General features: G+C 39.5%; 3 pseudogenes; all 3 read left to right on the top strand.

Moving 5' to 3' along the window:
- The first annotated feature begins 1,553 nt into the window (after positions 1–1,553).
- LOC149192950 (developmentally-regulated G protein 1 pseudogene) lies at positions 1,554–2,377 on the top strand (annotated as a pseudogene).
- A 64-nt stretch (positions 2,378–2,441) lies between these two features.
- On the top strand, positions 2,442–6,080 carry LOC149192949 (small RNA degrading nuclease 5 pseudogene; annotated as a pseudogene).
- A 358-nt stretch (positions 6,081–6,438) lies between these two features.
- On the top strand, positions 6,439–7,314 carry LOC149192948 (developmentally-regulated G protein 1 pseudogene; annotated as a pseudogene).
- Positions 7,315–14,353: the final 7,039 nt, after the last annotated feature.

Genomic DNA, 14,353 nt, shown 5'->3' with positions numbered 1-14,353 from the left:
AATTTATTTCTGTATATTATGCTGCCTTTCTTGTTGTTATCCTCTCTTGGAGGCCTTCATTAAATCCAGTTCAACTTCTCACAGTGCTGCAAAGGCCTTTGTTTTGAAACGCCTTGCTTACACTTTGCTCTGAGAAATAACGAAAGTATTGTTTCTTGTGGTTCTTCATCCTATCAAGATGAGATCTTAGATACCATGGTCAACATAATATATCCAAGTTTGTTGGAAACCACAGCAAAGGTGATGACCGAATTGAAACTGTAAACATTTCATGTAATGTTGTTGGGTCGGCTTCTTGGGTTCCAAATCTGACATGCAGCAAAAGGGATAACGGGTGAAATTACAATTACAACCACAATTCAAGATATTCAGGAAGAATTTCTGAACCTGGTTTCCAGAGAAACTGTTCTTGTTGGGCATTTATTGGAGAACGACCTTTTAGCATTGAAGGTTATTCACAATCTTGTAATAGATACAGCCCTCTTGTACAAACATCCCCGTGGCACACATTTTAAGCCGGCTTTACGAATCATTGCAAAAAAGTTTTTGAACAGAGAGATTCAACAATCTGAAAATGGTCACAACAGTATTGAAGATGCAAGAGCTGCAATGGATCTAGCACTACTGAAGATTCAGAATGGGCCAGCATTTGGAAATCCTCCATGTGGTTCTCATCAAAAATTAGTTTCATTGTTGAGCGATCATGGTAGGAGATGTTCACTTATTGATCAGAAGGAAGTTTTACAACGCTATGCCCTTGGCTCATGTAATGCCATCTTGTCTCTGCCAGATGATGATGCACCTTCCAAGGCCATAAAAGAGGTGAAAAATGAACATGTGGATTTTGTTTGGACTCAGTTTTCAGAAATTAATTCATATTATGAAAACCAAATAAGAAATGCTCAAACTTTGAATGCACAAGCTGCAGAAATGATAGCATTGACAACCTGTAGTGACAAACTTGCCAAAAGCACAAAAAAGACCTTTGGCCATGAAGTTTCATCAGAATTGCAGGCAATCTTGCAGCACATGGACAAGAGGTTTAGAAACCTTTTCACTGCACTGCCAACAAATGGGTTGCTCATTATTTCAACTGGCTATGGAGATACTTGCCTTGCCTTCTCTAAAAGACTAAGCGGTTGAAGGCATCTTGATAATCTTCTTTTGAGGGATAATGGAAGACTCTTTCATGTTGACTTTGGCTACATTCTGGGTAAAGATCCTAAACCGTTTCCACCACCAATGAAACTGGGCAAGGAAATGGTAGAAGCAATGGCTGGAGCAAGCGTTCCTGCTATTGCATCTGATCCGGAGAAAGGGATTCTTAAGCTTCAAGAAAAGTTCCGTTTGGATTTGGATGATGAGGATGCAATACAGTTCTTCCAGACCCTTATCAATGAGAGTGTCAGCGCCTTATTCCCCCAAATGGTGGAGACAATTCATAGATGGTCTCAATATTGGCGTTAGAGACAGAGGATATACGTATTGTACAGATGTGTCACTGGGATCTCTGAATTTTCGGCTTCTTAGTCTGAACAGGAAAGATCAGGCACAATGGGTATCATAGAGAAGATAAAGGAAATAGAATTCGAGATGGCACGGACACAAAAGAACAAAGCTACAGAATACCATCTCGGGCAGCTTAAAGCTAAGATAGCGAAGCTGAGGACACAACTATTGGAGCCACCGAAGGGTTCTAGTGGTGCCGGTGATGGTTTTGAAGTCACAAAATATGGTCATGGTCGTGTTGCTCTGATAGGATTACCGAGTGTGGGGAAATCAACACTTCTTACTTTACTCACTGGAACTCTCTCAGAAGCAGCATCATATGAGTTCACAACACTTACTTGTATTCCTGGTGTCATACACTACAATGATGCTAAGATACAACTTCTTGATCTTCCTGAAATCATTGAAGGTGCTTCTGAAGGCAAGGGTCGTGGTCGACAGGTGATTGCGGTTGCAAAGTCTTCAGATCTAGTGTTAATGGTTCTTGATGCATCTAAAAGTGAGGGTCATCGACAAATTTTAACAAGGGAATTGGAAGCAGTGGGCTTGCGCTTAAACAAGAGGCCTCCTCAGATATATTTCAAAGAGGAAAAAGACTGGTGGCATTTCCTTCAACAGCACAATGGCATTAACACATGTTGAAGAAAAACTTTGTTATCAAATATTACATGAGTACAAGATCCACAATGCTGAGGTATTGTTCAATGCCACTGTTGATGATCTCATCGATGTCATTGAAGGGAACCGGAAATATATCAAATGTGTTTATGTTTATAATAAAATTGATGTTGTCGGTATTGATGATGTTGACCGGCTATCCCGACAGCCAAATTCTATTGCCATTAGATGGTATGCCTGCTACAGATGAAGTAGCGCCCCTCCTCTGCACAGAAAGTCACTTTCAAATGTAAGCAGATGATGAGTTCCAGATCATGGGGAACCTGCGGCAGACAGGAGTTTGTTATGTGATTTTGGCTAAAGATTGTTGGGATTCTTTGGAGATTTTTGTGGGATCGAGGGCGATGTGGCGCTTGGAAGGTGGAGCTATTGAATGCAGCCATGTAAACTGCTCTCGGTTTAGTTGTTACTATAAGCCGAATCGGTGGAATATTAGTTTGAAATCCGTTGTATTGGCAAATGTGACTTGGCAAACCGAACTTAAATCGGGGCTATCTATCACATCCAAAAATTGTGATTTGGTTTAAGATTTCTAATCCTGGTTCTATGGAGATCTGCGCTCCAGATGTATCGCTTAAATGGCCAATTATCAAAAGATGTAGAGGAATGTTGTTCCATGTTTAGAATAGATGAACGCCCCTTTCCTACTTTTTGTAATGACAGTTAAAACAGCGCCACTGTTTTTGGGCAGCAGTTTGATTTTATTATTGTATTCATTTTTGAGTTAGAGGGGAAGAGTGAGAGAGGGGAGTTTTTCTGAGCGCTGGGAGCTGCTGGAGAAGCAGAGAGCTTTGTATTGTACAGTTTTCTGCAGAGAATTTAATGGAATTTCACAGCTCTGTTTGCTGAGATTCATGTGGTATGTTGATTTAGCATAAGTTTTTCCCTTTGTCTCATATGTAAACTGTTATGTTTCATTCACCTCATGATCATATCTATTTGAGCAAATGAAGTGATTAGGTAGGAATTCATAGTATTATATGCTCCTCCTATAAGTTTGTTCAATTCAATGTTTTCTTCTGTTTAAGGAGGATTCGAAGTATTATTTGCCCTCCTTAGCTCCTCACCGGTCTTGCCATCCCATTTGAAACCAGATTTGGTGTTAAATTGCATGCCTACCTTGCCTCAGTTGAATAACCTGTGTAGTCATTATATTTCTCTGTTTCAAGCTGTGATTTTGCCCATGCAGCCCAGAAAAGCCCCGTCATTCCATTAAAAAACCCCAAAAATCATTAAATCAACCCCCCTTATCAATTTACTAGCCTAAAATCTTTATTCTTAATTGGTCAGCCTAATCATATTGAAAGATCTATCAAATCTGACCCGAGAGAGCCTTCTCATACCTCGTAGGGCTAGCTACGAGGTGAAATGGTTTGATGTAGCCTTGAGAGTTTGTCTATCTCAGCCTAGGTGAATTCCAAGCGCTAACATAGTGGCGACCATACTGGGGAAGAACTAAATTGTTTGTTGATTGATGTGTTTGTTTCATAAGTCTTAGACGGAGCCTGAAGTTACGCCAGGAGCCTTCGAAAACGCTCTTGTTTTACATTAGCGTTAGTAGATAAACGCTGCTTCAGTCAATCTCCGTGAGCTTGTGAATACGACCACTTCATTTGTATTGTTTTACCCCAGTACATGTATCAAGTTCAGATTTGACGCTGATGGTGGACAGCAGTCAGACACTTATGCAGGCTGAATCATTCACCTGGCGACTCCAACTCGATCCAGACATTCCAGTGCCTGTTGATATGTTCATGCAATGGTAGGGTATGTGGCAGACCCTGCACTTTGTGAAGCTCTAGATGGCGTTAGAGAGTTGTTAGCGGATATTGAAATTAATGAAGAATTTTTCAGTATTTTCTTTCAATGTTTGAAATCTCCGAAGCTTCATCTTGAAGGCAAAACTAGATTTTATGAGTTAGTTGTTGAAAGAGTTGAAAATGAGATTCAGTATCTCGATGAGCAAATTCAGTCTTATGATTTCCAAGACCCTAAAAAGTTTTTGGAAATCCTTCCTCCATCGAAACAAGCAATAACAGACTTGCCTATAGAGGTATACATTGACAATGTGCAGCTGGAAATATGCATTGCAGAGTTGGGGCAGCCAACAGAGGCCGGTGTCCGTGATCCTATTGCAGCATACATGGACACATTTTTCAGTTTGATTGACAGATCAGGCTATCTTTTCCGTGACCAAGCTCAGTACTCACATGAAGGGTTGCCAGCAACTGCATTTGTGACTTCGTGGCAGCATTCTCAAGCAGCTTCAATTTCAGGTTTACTTGCATGGTTAATTTGGCATTTTAGTATAACCTGATCTATTATATGTACAACAGATTAGAGTAGGTTTTGTAAATAAATAAGCAGCCACAAGGGCAGCATCTTGTTTCAGTTGGCTTGAAGTTTGTTTGAGTTCAGTTTCAGTGTGAAAATAAGTCTTCAGCTGTGTTGATTTGTTGATGATGACTCCATTGCCCAATGGTGGAGGCACGGTCTGCTCTCCCAAAGTTCTGCGGTTCTTGGCACCTCCACGGAGCTGCAGCTGCCATCCCAAATGGAGCCGATGTTAGACTCTGTCTTATACCAGAGATTAATTCTTCTTCAAAACAGGGTTTTGAAGAAGAAATCATTAATGTTGCTTTTCAGATTATGTAATTTATCTTTAGCTCTTCTTAAGACAGCAGCAAACTTCAAAGCTCCTAGCCCTGCACAAGCACAATTTGAAACATTATCAGCAACCAAAGTCTGGCAATTTATTTCTGTATATTATGCTGCCTTTCTTGTTGTTATCCTCTCTTGGAGGCCTTCATTAAATCTAGTTCAACTTCTCACAGTGCTGCAAAGGCCTTTGTTTTGAAACGCCTTGCTTACACTTTGCTCTGAGAAATAACGAAAGTATTGTTTCTGGTGGTTCTTCATCCTATCAAGATGAGATCTTAGATACCATGGTCAACATAATATATCCAAGTTTGTTGGAAACCACAGCAAAGGTGATGACCGAATTGAAACTGTAAACATTTCATGTAATGTTGTTGGGTCGGCTTCTTGGGTTCCAAATCTGACATGCAGCAAAAGGGATAACGGGTGAAATTACAATTACAACCACAATTCAAGATATTCAGGAAGAATTTCTGAACCTGGTTTCCAGAGAAACTGTTCTTGTTGGGCATTTATTGGAGAACGACCTTTTAGCATTGAAGGTTATTCACAATCTTGTAATAGATACAGCCCTCTTGTACAAACATCCCCGTGGCACACATTTTAAGCCGGCTTTACGAATCATTGCAAAAAAGTTTTTGAACAGAGAGATTCAACAATCTGAAAATGGTCACAACAGTATTGAAGATGCAAGAGCTGCAATGGATCTAGCACTACTGAAGATTCAGAATGGGCCAGCATTTGGAAATCCTCCATGTGGTTCTCATCAAAAATTAGTTTCATTGTTGAGCGATCATGGCAGGAGATGTTCACTTATTGATCAGAAGGAAGTTTTACAACGCTATGCCCTTGGCTCATGTAATGCCATCTTGTCTCTGCCAGATGATGATGCACCTTCCAAGGCCATAAAAGAGGTGAAAAATGAACATGTGGATTTTGTTTGGACTCAGTTTTCAGAAATTAATTCATATTATGAAAACCAAATAAGAAATGCTCAAACTTTGAATGCACAAGCTGCAGAAATGATAGCATTGACAACCTGTAGTGACAAACTTGCCAAAAGCACAAAAAAGACCTTTGGCCATGAAGTTTCATCAGAATTGCAGGCAATCTTGCAGCACATGGACAAGAGGTTTAGAAACCTTTTCACTGCACTGCCAACAAATGGGTTGCTCATTATTTCAACTGGCTATGGAGATACTTGCCTTGCCTTCTCTAAAAGACTAAGTGGTTGAAGGCATCTTGATAATCTTCTTTTGAGGGATAATGGAAGACTCTTTCATGTTGACTTTGGCTACATTCTGGGTAAAGATCCTAAACCGTTTCCACCACCAATGAAACTGGGCAAGGAAATGGTAGAAGCAATGGCTGGAGCAAGCGTTCCTGCTATTGCATCTGATCCGGAGAAAGGGATTCTTAAGCTTCAAGAAAAGTTCCGTTTGGATTTGGATGATGAGGATGCAATACAGTTCTTCCAGACCCTTATCAATGAGAGTGTCAGCGCCTTATTCCCCCAAATGGTGGAGACAATTCATAGATGGTCTCAATATTGGCGTTAGAGACAGAGGATATACGTATTGTACAGATGTGTCACTGGGATCTCTGAATTTTCAGCTTCTTAGTCTGAACAGGAAAGATCAGGCACAATGGGTATCATAGAGAAGATAAAGGAAATAGAATTCGAGATGGCACGGACACAAAAGAACAAAGCTACAGAATACCATCTCGGGTAGCTTAAAGCTAAGATAGCGAAGCTGAGGACACAGCTATTGGAGCCACCGAAGGGTTCTAGTGGTGCCGGTGATGGTTTTGAAGTCACAAAATATGGTCATGGTCGTGTTGCTCTGATAGGATTACCGAGTGTGGGGAAATCAACACTTCTTACTTTACTCACTGGAACTCTCTCAGAAGCAGCATCATATGAGTTCACAACACTTACTTGTATTCCTGGTGTCATACACTACAATGATGCTAAGATACAACTTCTTGATCTTCCTGAAATCATTGAAGGTGCTTCTGAAGGCAAGGGTCGTGGTCGACAGGTGATTGTGGTTGCAAAGTCTTCAGATCTAGTGTTAATGGTTCTTGATGCATCTAAAAGTGAGGGTCATCGACAAATTTTAACAAGGGAATTGGAAGCAGTGGGCTTGCGCTTAAACAAGAGGCCTCCTCAGATATATTTCAAAGAGGAAAAAGACTGGTGGCATTTCCTTCAACAACACAATGGCATTAACACATGTTGACGAAAAACTTTGTTATCAAATATTACATGAGTACAAGATCCACAATGCTGAGGTATTGTTCAATGCCATTGTTGATGATCTCATCGATGTCATTGAAGGGAACCGGAAATATATCAAATGTGTTTATGTTTATAATAAAATTGATGTTGTCGGTATTGATGATGTTGACCGGCTATCCCGGCAGCCAAATTCTATTGCCATTAGATGGTATGCCTGCTACAGATGAAGTAGCGCCCCTCCTCTGCACAGAAAGTCACTTTCAAATGTAAACAGATGATGAGTTCCAGATCATGGGGAACCTGCGGCAGACAGGAGTTTGTTCTGTGATTTTGGCTAAAGATTGTTGGGATTCTTTGGAGATTTTTGTGGGATCGAGGGCGATGTGGCGCTTGGAAGGTGGAGCTATTGAATGCAGCCATGTAAACTGCTCTCGGTTTAGTTGTTACTATAAGCCGAATCGGTGGAATATTAGTTTGAAATCCGTTGTATTGCCAAATGTGACTTGGCAAACCGAACTTAAATCGGGGCTATCTATCACATCCAAAAATTGCGATTTGGTTTAAGATTTCTAATCCTGGTTCTATGGAGATCTGCGCTCCAGATGTATCGCTTAAATGGCCAATTATCAAAAGATGTAGAGGAATGCTGTTCCATGTTTAGAATAGATGAACGCCCCTTTCCTACTTTTTGTAATGACAGTTAAAACAGCGCCACTGTTTTTGGTCAGCAGTTTGATTTTATTATTGTATTCATTTTTGAGTTAGAGGGGAAGAGTGAGAGAGGGGAGTTTTTCTGAGCGCTGGGAGCTGCTGGAGAAGCAGAGAGCTTTGTATTGTACAGTTTTCTGTAGAGAATTTAATGGAATTTCACAGCTCTGTTTGCTGAGATTCATGTGGTATGTTGATTTAGCATAAGTTTTTCCCTTTGTCTCATATGTAAACTGTTATGTTTGATTCACCTCATGATCATATCTATTTGAGCAAATGAAGTGATTAGGTAGGAATTCATAGTATTATATGCTCCTCCTATAAGTTTGTTCAATTCAATGTTTTCTTCTGTTTAAGGAGGATTCGAAGTATTATTTGCCCTCCTTAGCTCCTCACCGGTCTTGCCATCCCATTTGAAACCAGATTTGGTGTTAAATTGCATGCCTACCTTGCCTCAGTTGAATAACCTGTGTAGTCATTATATTTCTCTGTTTCAAGCTGTGATTTTGCCCATGCAGCCCAGAAAAGCCCCGTCATTCCATTAAAAAACCCCAAAAATCATTAAATCAACCCCCCTTATCAATTTACTAGCCTAAAATCTTTATTCTTAATTGGTCAGCCTAATCATATTGAAAGATCTATCAAATCTGACCCGAGAGAGCCTTCTCATACCTCGTAGGGCTAGCTACGAGGTGAAATGGTTTGATGTAGCCTTGAGAGTTTGTCTATCTCAGCCTAGGTGAATTCCAAGCGCTAACACCGTCATGGCAAGTATCATTTTAGTACTGGCATATAGGTTAGGGAAGCCATTTTTCCGTTGCATTATGCATGCTATCCTCCATTTGTCGATACACTCACCATAGGGTCGATCCCATTGTGTTATGGTTCGTAAACCATCTTTACTTGCTGATTTTTCAAATCATGGCACGATGGTAGAGCCATCCTTTTCATGGGCATCATAGTTAGCACCTCACTGACATTTGTTGCCCATGCCGCTTCGATTTGAGTAGGCTCGGGAGTCCTCTGTAGTCCTACCATGACTTATGCGATGAAGACTCATTCCTCTTTGCTTCTTCGCTTCGTTCTGGCCTTATACCCTAGAGGCTCCTTCGTGTTGAGTTGTACTACTACATTGCATTTTGACCATTTGCACCTTTTGGCCTTGAGCCGACTTCACTTGGACTCGTGTTTAAGCCAACTTTTGACCATGACGTCTGCAAAATCAAACTTGCATCCCCTTGACTTCTGCAACTTGACACACCCTGACCCGTGGAAGGAACATACCTTTGAGTGTCTTTGACCAGTTTTCGCCTCCCTGCATTGAGCATAGGATTGTTCCAATCCCAGGAACTAGATCATTTGTTTCACCGACACTCGTTCTTTCCACTGTACTATAGCATTCTTTTATTCTTTTTCCAGCTTAAAGAAAAAGACAAAAAAATTATATATTCCAAAAAAGAGTGGGAACGGGACAATATTTCCACTTATTGTTGGCAGCTAGAGTCAGTCGTGTCGCCCTTGAACAAAGCACTCAAAACAAAGTCTCCTCCATTTGGGTGAGATTTAGTTTGACTTAGGTACGCCTTAACCTTGTTATTGAGTCAGTTCTCCCCTGATTGGTTATCTCTTCCAATCATATGGAGGGTTCATTCATGCCTCTTGCATGACGAACTTATACAGAGTCATCATATGCTACCACATAGTCACATTGAGTCGTGTTTTTGTTCAAGGGAAGTTAGCTTGAGTCAGCCTCTCTGCGGTGTCTCTTGACTCATTTTTCAGTCGGCCATCCCCGGTTGTCAGAGTCTTGTCTATCATCACATTAGTTATATTGGTCCTTTATTCGTGCGGGTTTGAGAAGGTCTCCATTGACTTCTTGTTGGCAGGTCTTGTCCTTATCGACGATGACATATTGCTCTGAGGACAGGCCTAGAGCTTCACCCTGGCCCTATTTTCATTATTGATAGGTCACCTTGTGCTCAACATCGATCAGTATCATGGGTCTTTGAATGAGTGGTTTCCCTTGTGTTCGACATCAGCTTACACTATCACACATTGGGACTCGTGCAGTACCTTGGTTTCTATTTGACCCTATTGGTGGATACCTCGCCTCTATGTTAGCTTTCATTATTGGTTGGTTTAGAGGGTTTCTATCGTGTGTTAGCCACATCTTGTGTACGCAAGAAACGTGCTTCGGTTGGGTTATTACATCTTTTTCGTCCGATTCCTTCCACATTATTGGCCTACGGGTTACACTCGTGCTAGATTGATGAACGATGCCTTAATGCCTTCCTTCTAGCGGATCTTTCCCCATCGACTACGACTCATTGCTCTGGGGCAAAGGTCTAGAGTCCATTTGGCGGTACCTTGGGGTTTGTAGTCATTAGTGGTAGATCCTTTGCTATCGACAATGGGAAACCATCATTGTCTCCTGATTGATAGATTCTTATAGGTGTTCGACTCCAGCTCATCTATTCACACTTGTTAGATTGTACTAGGTACCTTGATGCTCATTATCATTATCGGTGAGTGGTCTCGTGTTTGTTAACGCTATACATCAATGACCGGTAATCAAACGATTTCTCACATGGTTGAATTGAGATCATTTATTCCCATGGTGTAGAAATGTACCATGGCAGTCGGTGAAGACCTCGGGTTGCATCAGCATTCATTTGTTCACTTGACAGTTGCTCCTATTGCTGCTAGTTGATACCACTCCACCTTATATGTTGTAGTCATTCATGGTGACATTCTATATGTTGGCACCTGAGTTTGTAGTGTAGTACCATCTTACTCCATCGTGTTCATTTGGTACTTTTGAGATCAGTATTTGATATCAGTGATCAACTTCATCCTTTAGCATCATTAACATTCTTGTATGTGATATTCAGACATGTACTTGTTTGATCATGATCAGATGATCCATTATGTATTTTCCAGTCTTCTATACTTGTGTACTTAGTGGATCCACTTGTACTTGATATGTGGACATGCTTTACTTCCTCTGAGCATGGGTATGCCTGCCTCAGATAGTGTTTCTTTCTGATCTCCTTTTGTGGCTTGGCAGGCTGAACTCTAGTGAAGTCCTTCTTAATTTTTGACAAGTTCCTTTCCATGTACTTACTTAATACATTTCGGCCATCATGTACCCCTTCTGACCTCATATATTAGGGGGCATCTTTTATAGCTCCAAATCTCACTCTTGACGTTTGTGATGCTACACTCATGGCCTAGGGCAACCCCTCCTTCTAGACCCGGTCCAAATACTTAAAAACAATGTTTTACTCCCTATATGCGACATTTCCCTTAGCTAAACACATGTGTACGCAGGTCTGTGTATACCCAACCTGCGTATATGTCTTAAAACACTTAAAAAAATTAAATCTCCTTAATTTCAGGCAGAGATCATGGGTTTTACCTGTTGATTACCTATTAGTGCCTGTGACCAACTGTTCCCAATGAATTCCCAAATAAAAACTACTTTGGGAGAAGTATAAAAAGGCTTCAATGGGAAGGCCTAGGGGAGGAGAGAATAGAGAGAAAAATCACTCTGCTGAGATTATCCCTAATTAGGTCTGAAGATCCTTGTGCTTCTAGCACCTCCCCCATTATAGGAAACCCTTGTTTCCTTGAGTTATGATGTCTTTTCATTAGTTGAGATATCCTTGTGTGAGTCATGGAAGGAGCTTTTTGAAGACTTGGGATTAGACAAATCCGGAGGACGGTTCCGCTTGGAGCCTACGAGAGGAAGATTCAAGTGATATAATTCCTTGTTTTACTTTAGTTATCTGCAATAAAGAAACATTTGTCTTGTTCTTGAAATCAATCTTCTTCATACTTATGATGTTGTTATTATGGTTTGCATATGAATAGTTGTTTTAATTATATAACTAACTACCTTTCAATATGCTATGAAGTTGATTTATTTATGATGATTGGTCCATATACTTCTATGCTTCTTTGAATTGGTTATTTTGCAGGTTGAAGGATCGAAAGGAATTCCAAGAGGGTTTGGACTCTGGCTGGATCCACCCGAACAAAGGACCCCCAGGTGCACCTCTCTTCACATAGTTTTCTTATATTAGTATCATGGCCATGTGGAATGTTTGTTTTTCATTGTAGATAACCCCTGCTCTGCTAGGGTATTGACCCAAAACCCTAGGGGACTTTGTCCCTCAACAATAATGGAGCTTAGCAGCTCAGTAGGATTCAACTTTTTAAAGGAATATAGTGACTATTATGGCTAGAGATCGCTACTTATTATTTCCATTATCATGTTATGTATTTGAAAAGTTTTGAGATAAATTAAAAGGATATTTTTTCCTTCATTTTGAGTGTGTTTTAATGGAGTTGAGTTTACTTGGGTTAGGGCCCAACACAAGCACTCAAGTACCTCTCTTATATATTTTTTATTATTTCTTTTTTTGCATTTATCTTGGTTGTATCTCTCTTTTGCAAATCTATTTATATATATAAAAAAAAAATTGTCCCTACAGGTTGATAAGTTATCCCTCTTAATAAGCTTGGTTGTAGGCCCTCTGTAGATAATAAAAAAAATATACTTTCTTTCATGCAATAATTAGAGTCTAGTTTAAATTCAACTCATCCTTTCCTATGCATTTTGGTTTTCTACAATTAGTATATTAATAGTCCTTTAATCATGATGAATTTTCTATTTAAATAATAATTTGTGTGCAGGTGAGATCTATTGGTTCAAAATACATAATACCATCATTTAATACCACCCATACCATCTCTTCCAACAACCTTCTTCCCATTTCCTCCAAACTGTTTGCACATAGAAAATTACATTACAGTGTTATAGGAGACCGTTAACCTTTCTCCTTTTCCCCTTGTGAAAGATGGGCTACTAAGTAGATTTAAGCTTGTAAAGGTCCATTGCACTCTTATACAACCAACTACTACCTTCTCTCACCTTCAGACCACTTTTAGATCCCTTAGATCAATCTTAGATGCAATCCTGTAGCAATCTTGTAGCATCCTGTAGCACTTCACAAAATTGATTAAAATCTAGGCGGAATTGGTTCTTAAGCCTATTTTTTAACTTTTTCATCACTTAAAAATGTCCCCTAATCCTTGGAATCCAACTAGAAGAGACCAGCGCCCCTTTGTACATCATCTTTTCATCATTGTAGCTTTAAATCTATAATTAGGGTTTATTGTTTTTCTGAAGAATTAAGTAACATAAAAATATTTTACATTGATTACCTTTGAGCATTTGATGGCTTCTGAAAGTACCGTAGAATTTACTTTGAATAGAATAGTATAGCCTTATTGTCTTTCACTTACTTTCATGAAAGTATTTTAGCATTCTTTTCATTTAATTTTTGCAAAAAAAAATTAGGGTTTCCTTTTCCAACATTTCTTTTCATGCAAATAGTTTAGGGTTTCCTTGATATAGTAGCAAAAGTAAAGTTTCAATTTCCTTTTTTCTTGCAAAGTTAATTTTAGTATTTTCCTTCCTTGGAATTTTGCAAAATGGTCTCTACACATTTCAATTTAATCCATTTCTTTAGAGAAACTTAGGTAGAAATCTTGCTTGCTATGCATATAACATTGTCACCTCTTAATTTTGCACGAACTCCAGATTCATAAATTAAAGTTTGTAGCCATGGGAGGTTCAACATTATTGTTATAATATCGAGACTCATCACCTTGTTTGGTTTGGAAGGTCATCTTCTATGTATCTTCTTCTTTGACTTGAACTTAGTGATATCTAAACTTTAATTCCATCTTGGTGAAGTATTTTTCTTACTGTAATTGACTTCTATAACAAAGTGCCTATAGATACCAATGTTTGGAAATGGTGATTTTGGGAATAGTTGTATATTGTTCTCCACTTTCCTCTTGTGTGGTAACCCTTTAGGCTCCAGGAACATATCCCTGTATGCCTGCAACAACTCTTCCAGTTGTTGTTTTCATTTCTTAGTACACCCCTCCAGGGATGCCTTAGCTCTTACTGACTCTTCTACATACTAACTTTCTCTTTAAACAATAAAACATACCTCATGTTGGAACTCCTCAATTTTATGTTTGGGTTGGCACTTATGAGTGAAATTTTTGACTTTCCTTTGTGTGTGTTTATGGTGAACGATTTTCCATCCTTGACGAGATGATATTGGTTAACTCTCTGCATGAATATTTCATCTCACATGTAAATGTAGGGACTCACAAATACGACTCCACATACATCAAGGGGAACCACATCTAGCTCTACTTCATCAATGAAATCAAGACTGGTAGAAAATCTAAGTCTGCACTATTTTTTATGTTCAAATTTGCATCCTTATTTACCTATCCCAATGGATATGAGCTTGGATGATCATGAACCTCTAACCCCAACTTCTTGAGCAGCTTTGCTACAATGAGATTCGCTTGTGATCCTGAGTCAAGCAGAGCATCAATTCTTGCCTTCCTGAATTGTATCTTTATATGGAATATTCTGGTCATTTATTTCTTTTCATGTTGTTGAAGGCTACTCAAATTCAACTCCTTCTACAATGATGTACAAATAATATTCTCATCCACATCAAAGTT

This window comes from Pinus tabuliformis, chromosome 2_2 (assembly GCF_031772625.1).
Source record: "Pinus tabuliformis cultivar Carrire ecotype Pingquan chromosome 2_2, CPIR1, whole genome shotgun sequence".
Classification (NCBI taxonomy): Eukaryota; Viridiplantae; Streptophyta; class Pinopsida; order Pinales; family Pinaceae; genus Pinus; species Pinus tabuliformis.
This window is presented reverse-complemented; position numbering and strand designations above follow the sequence as displayed.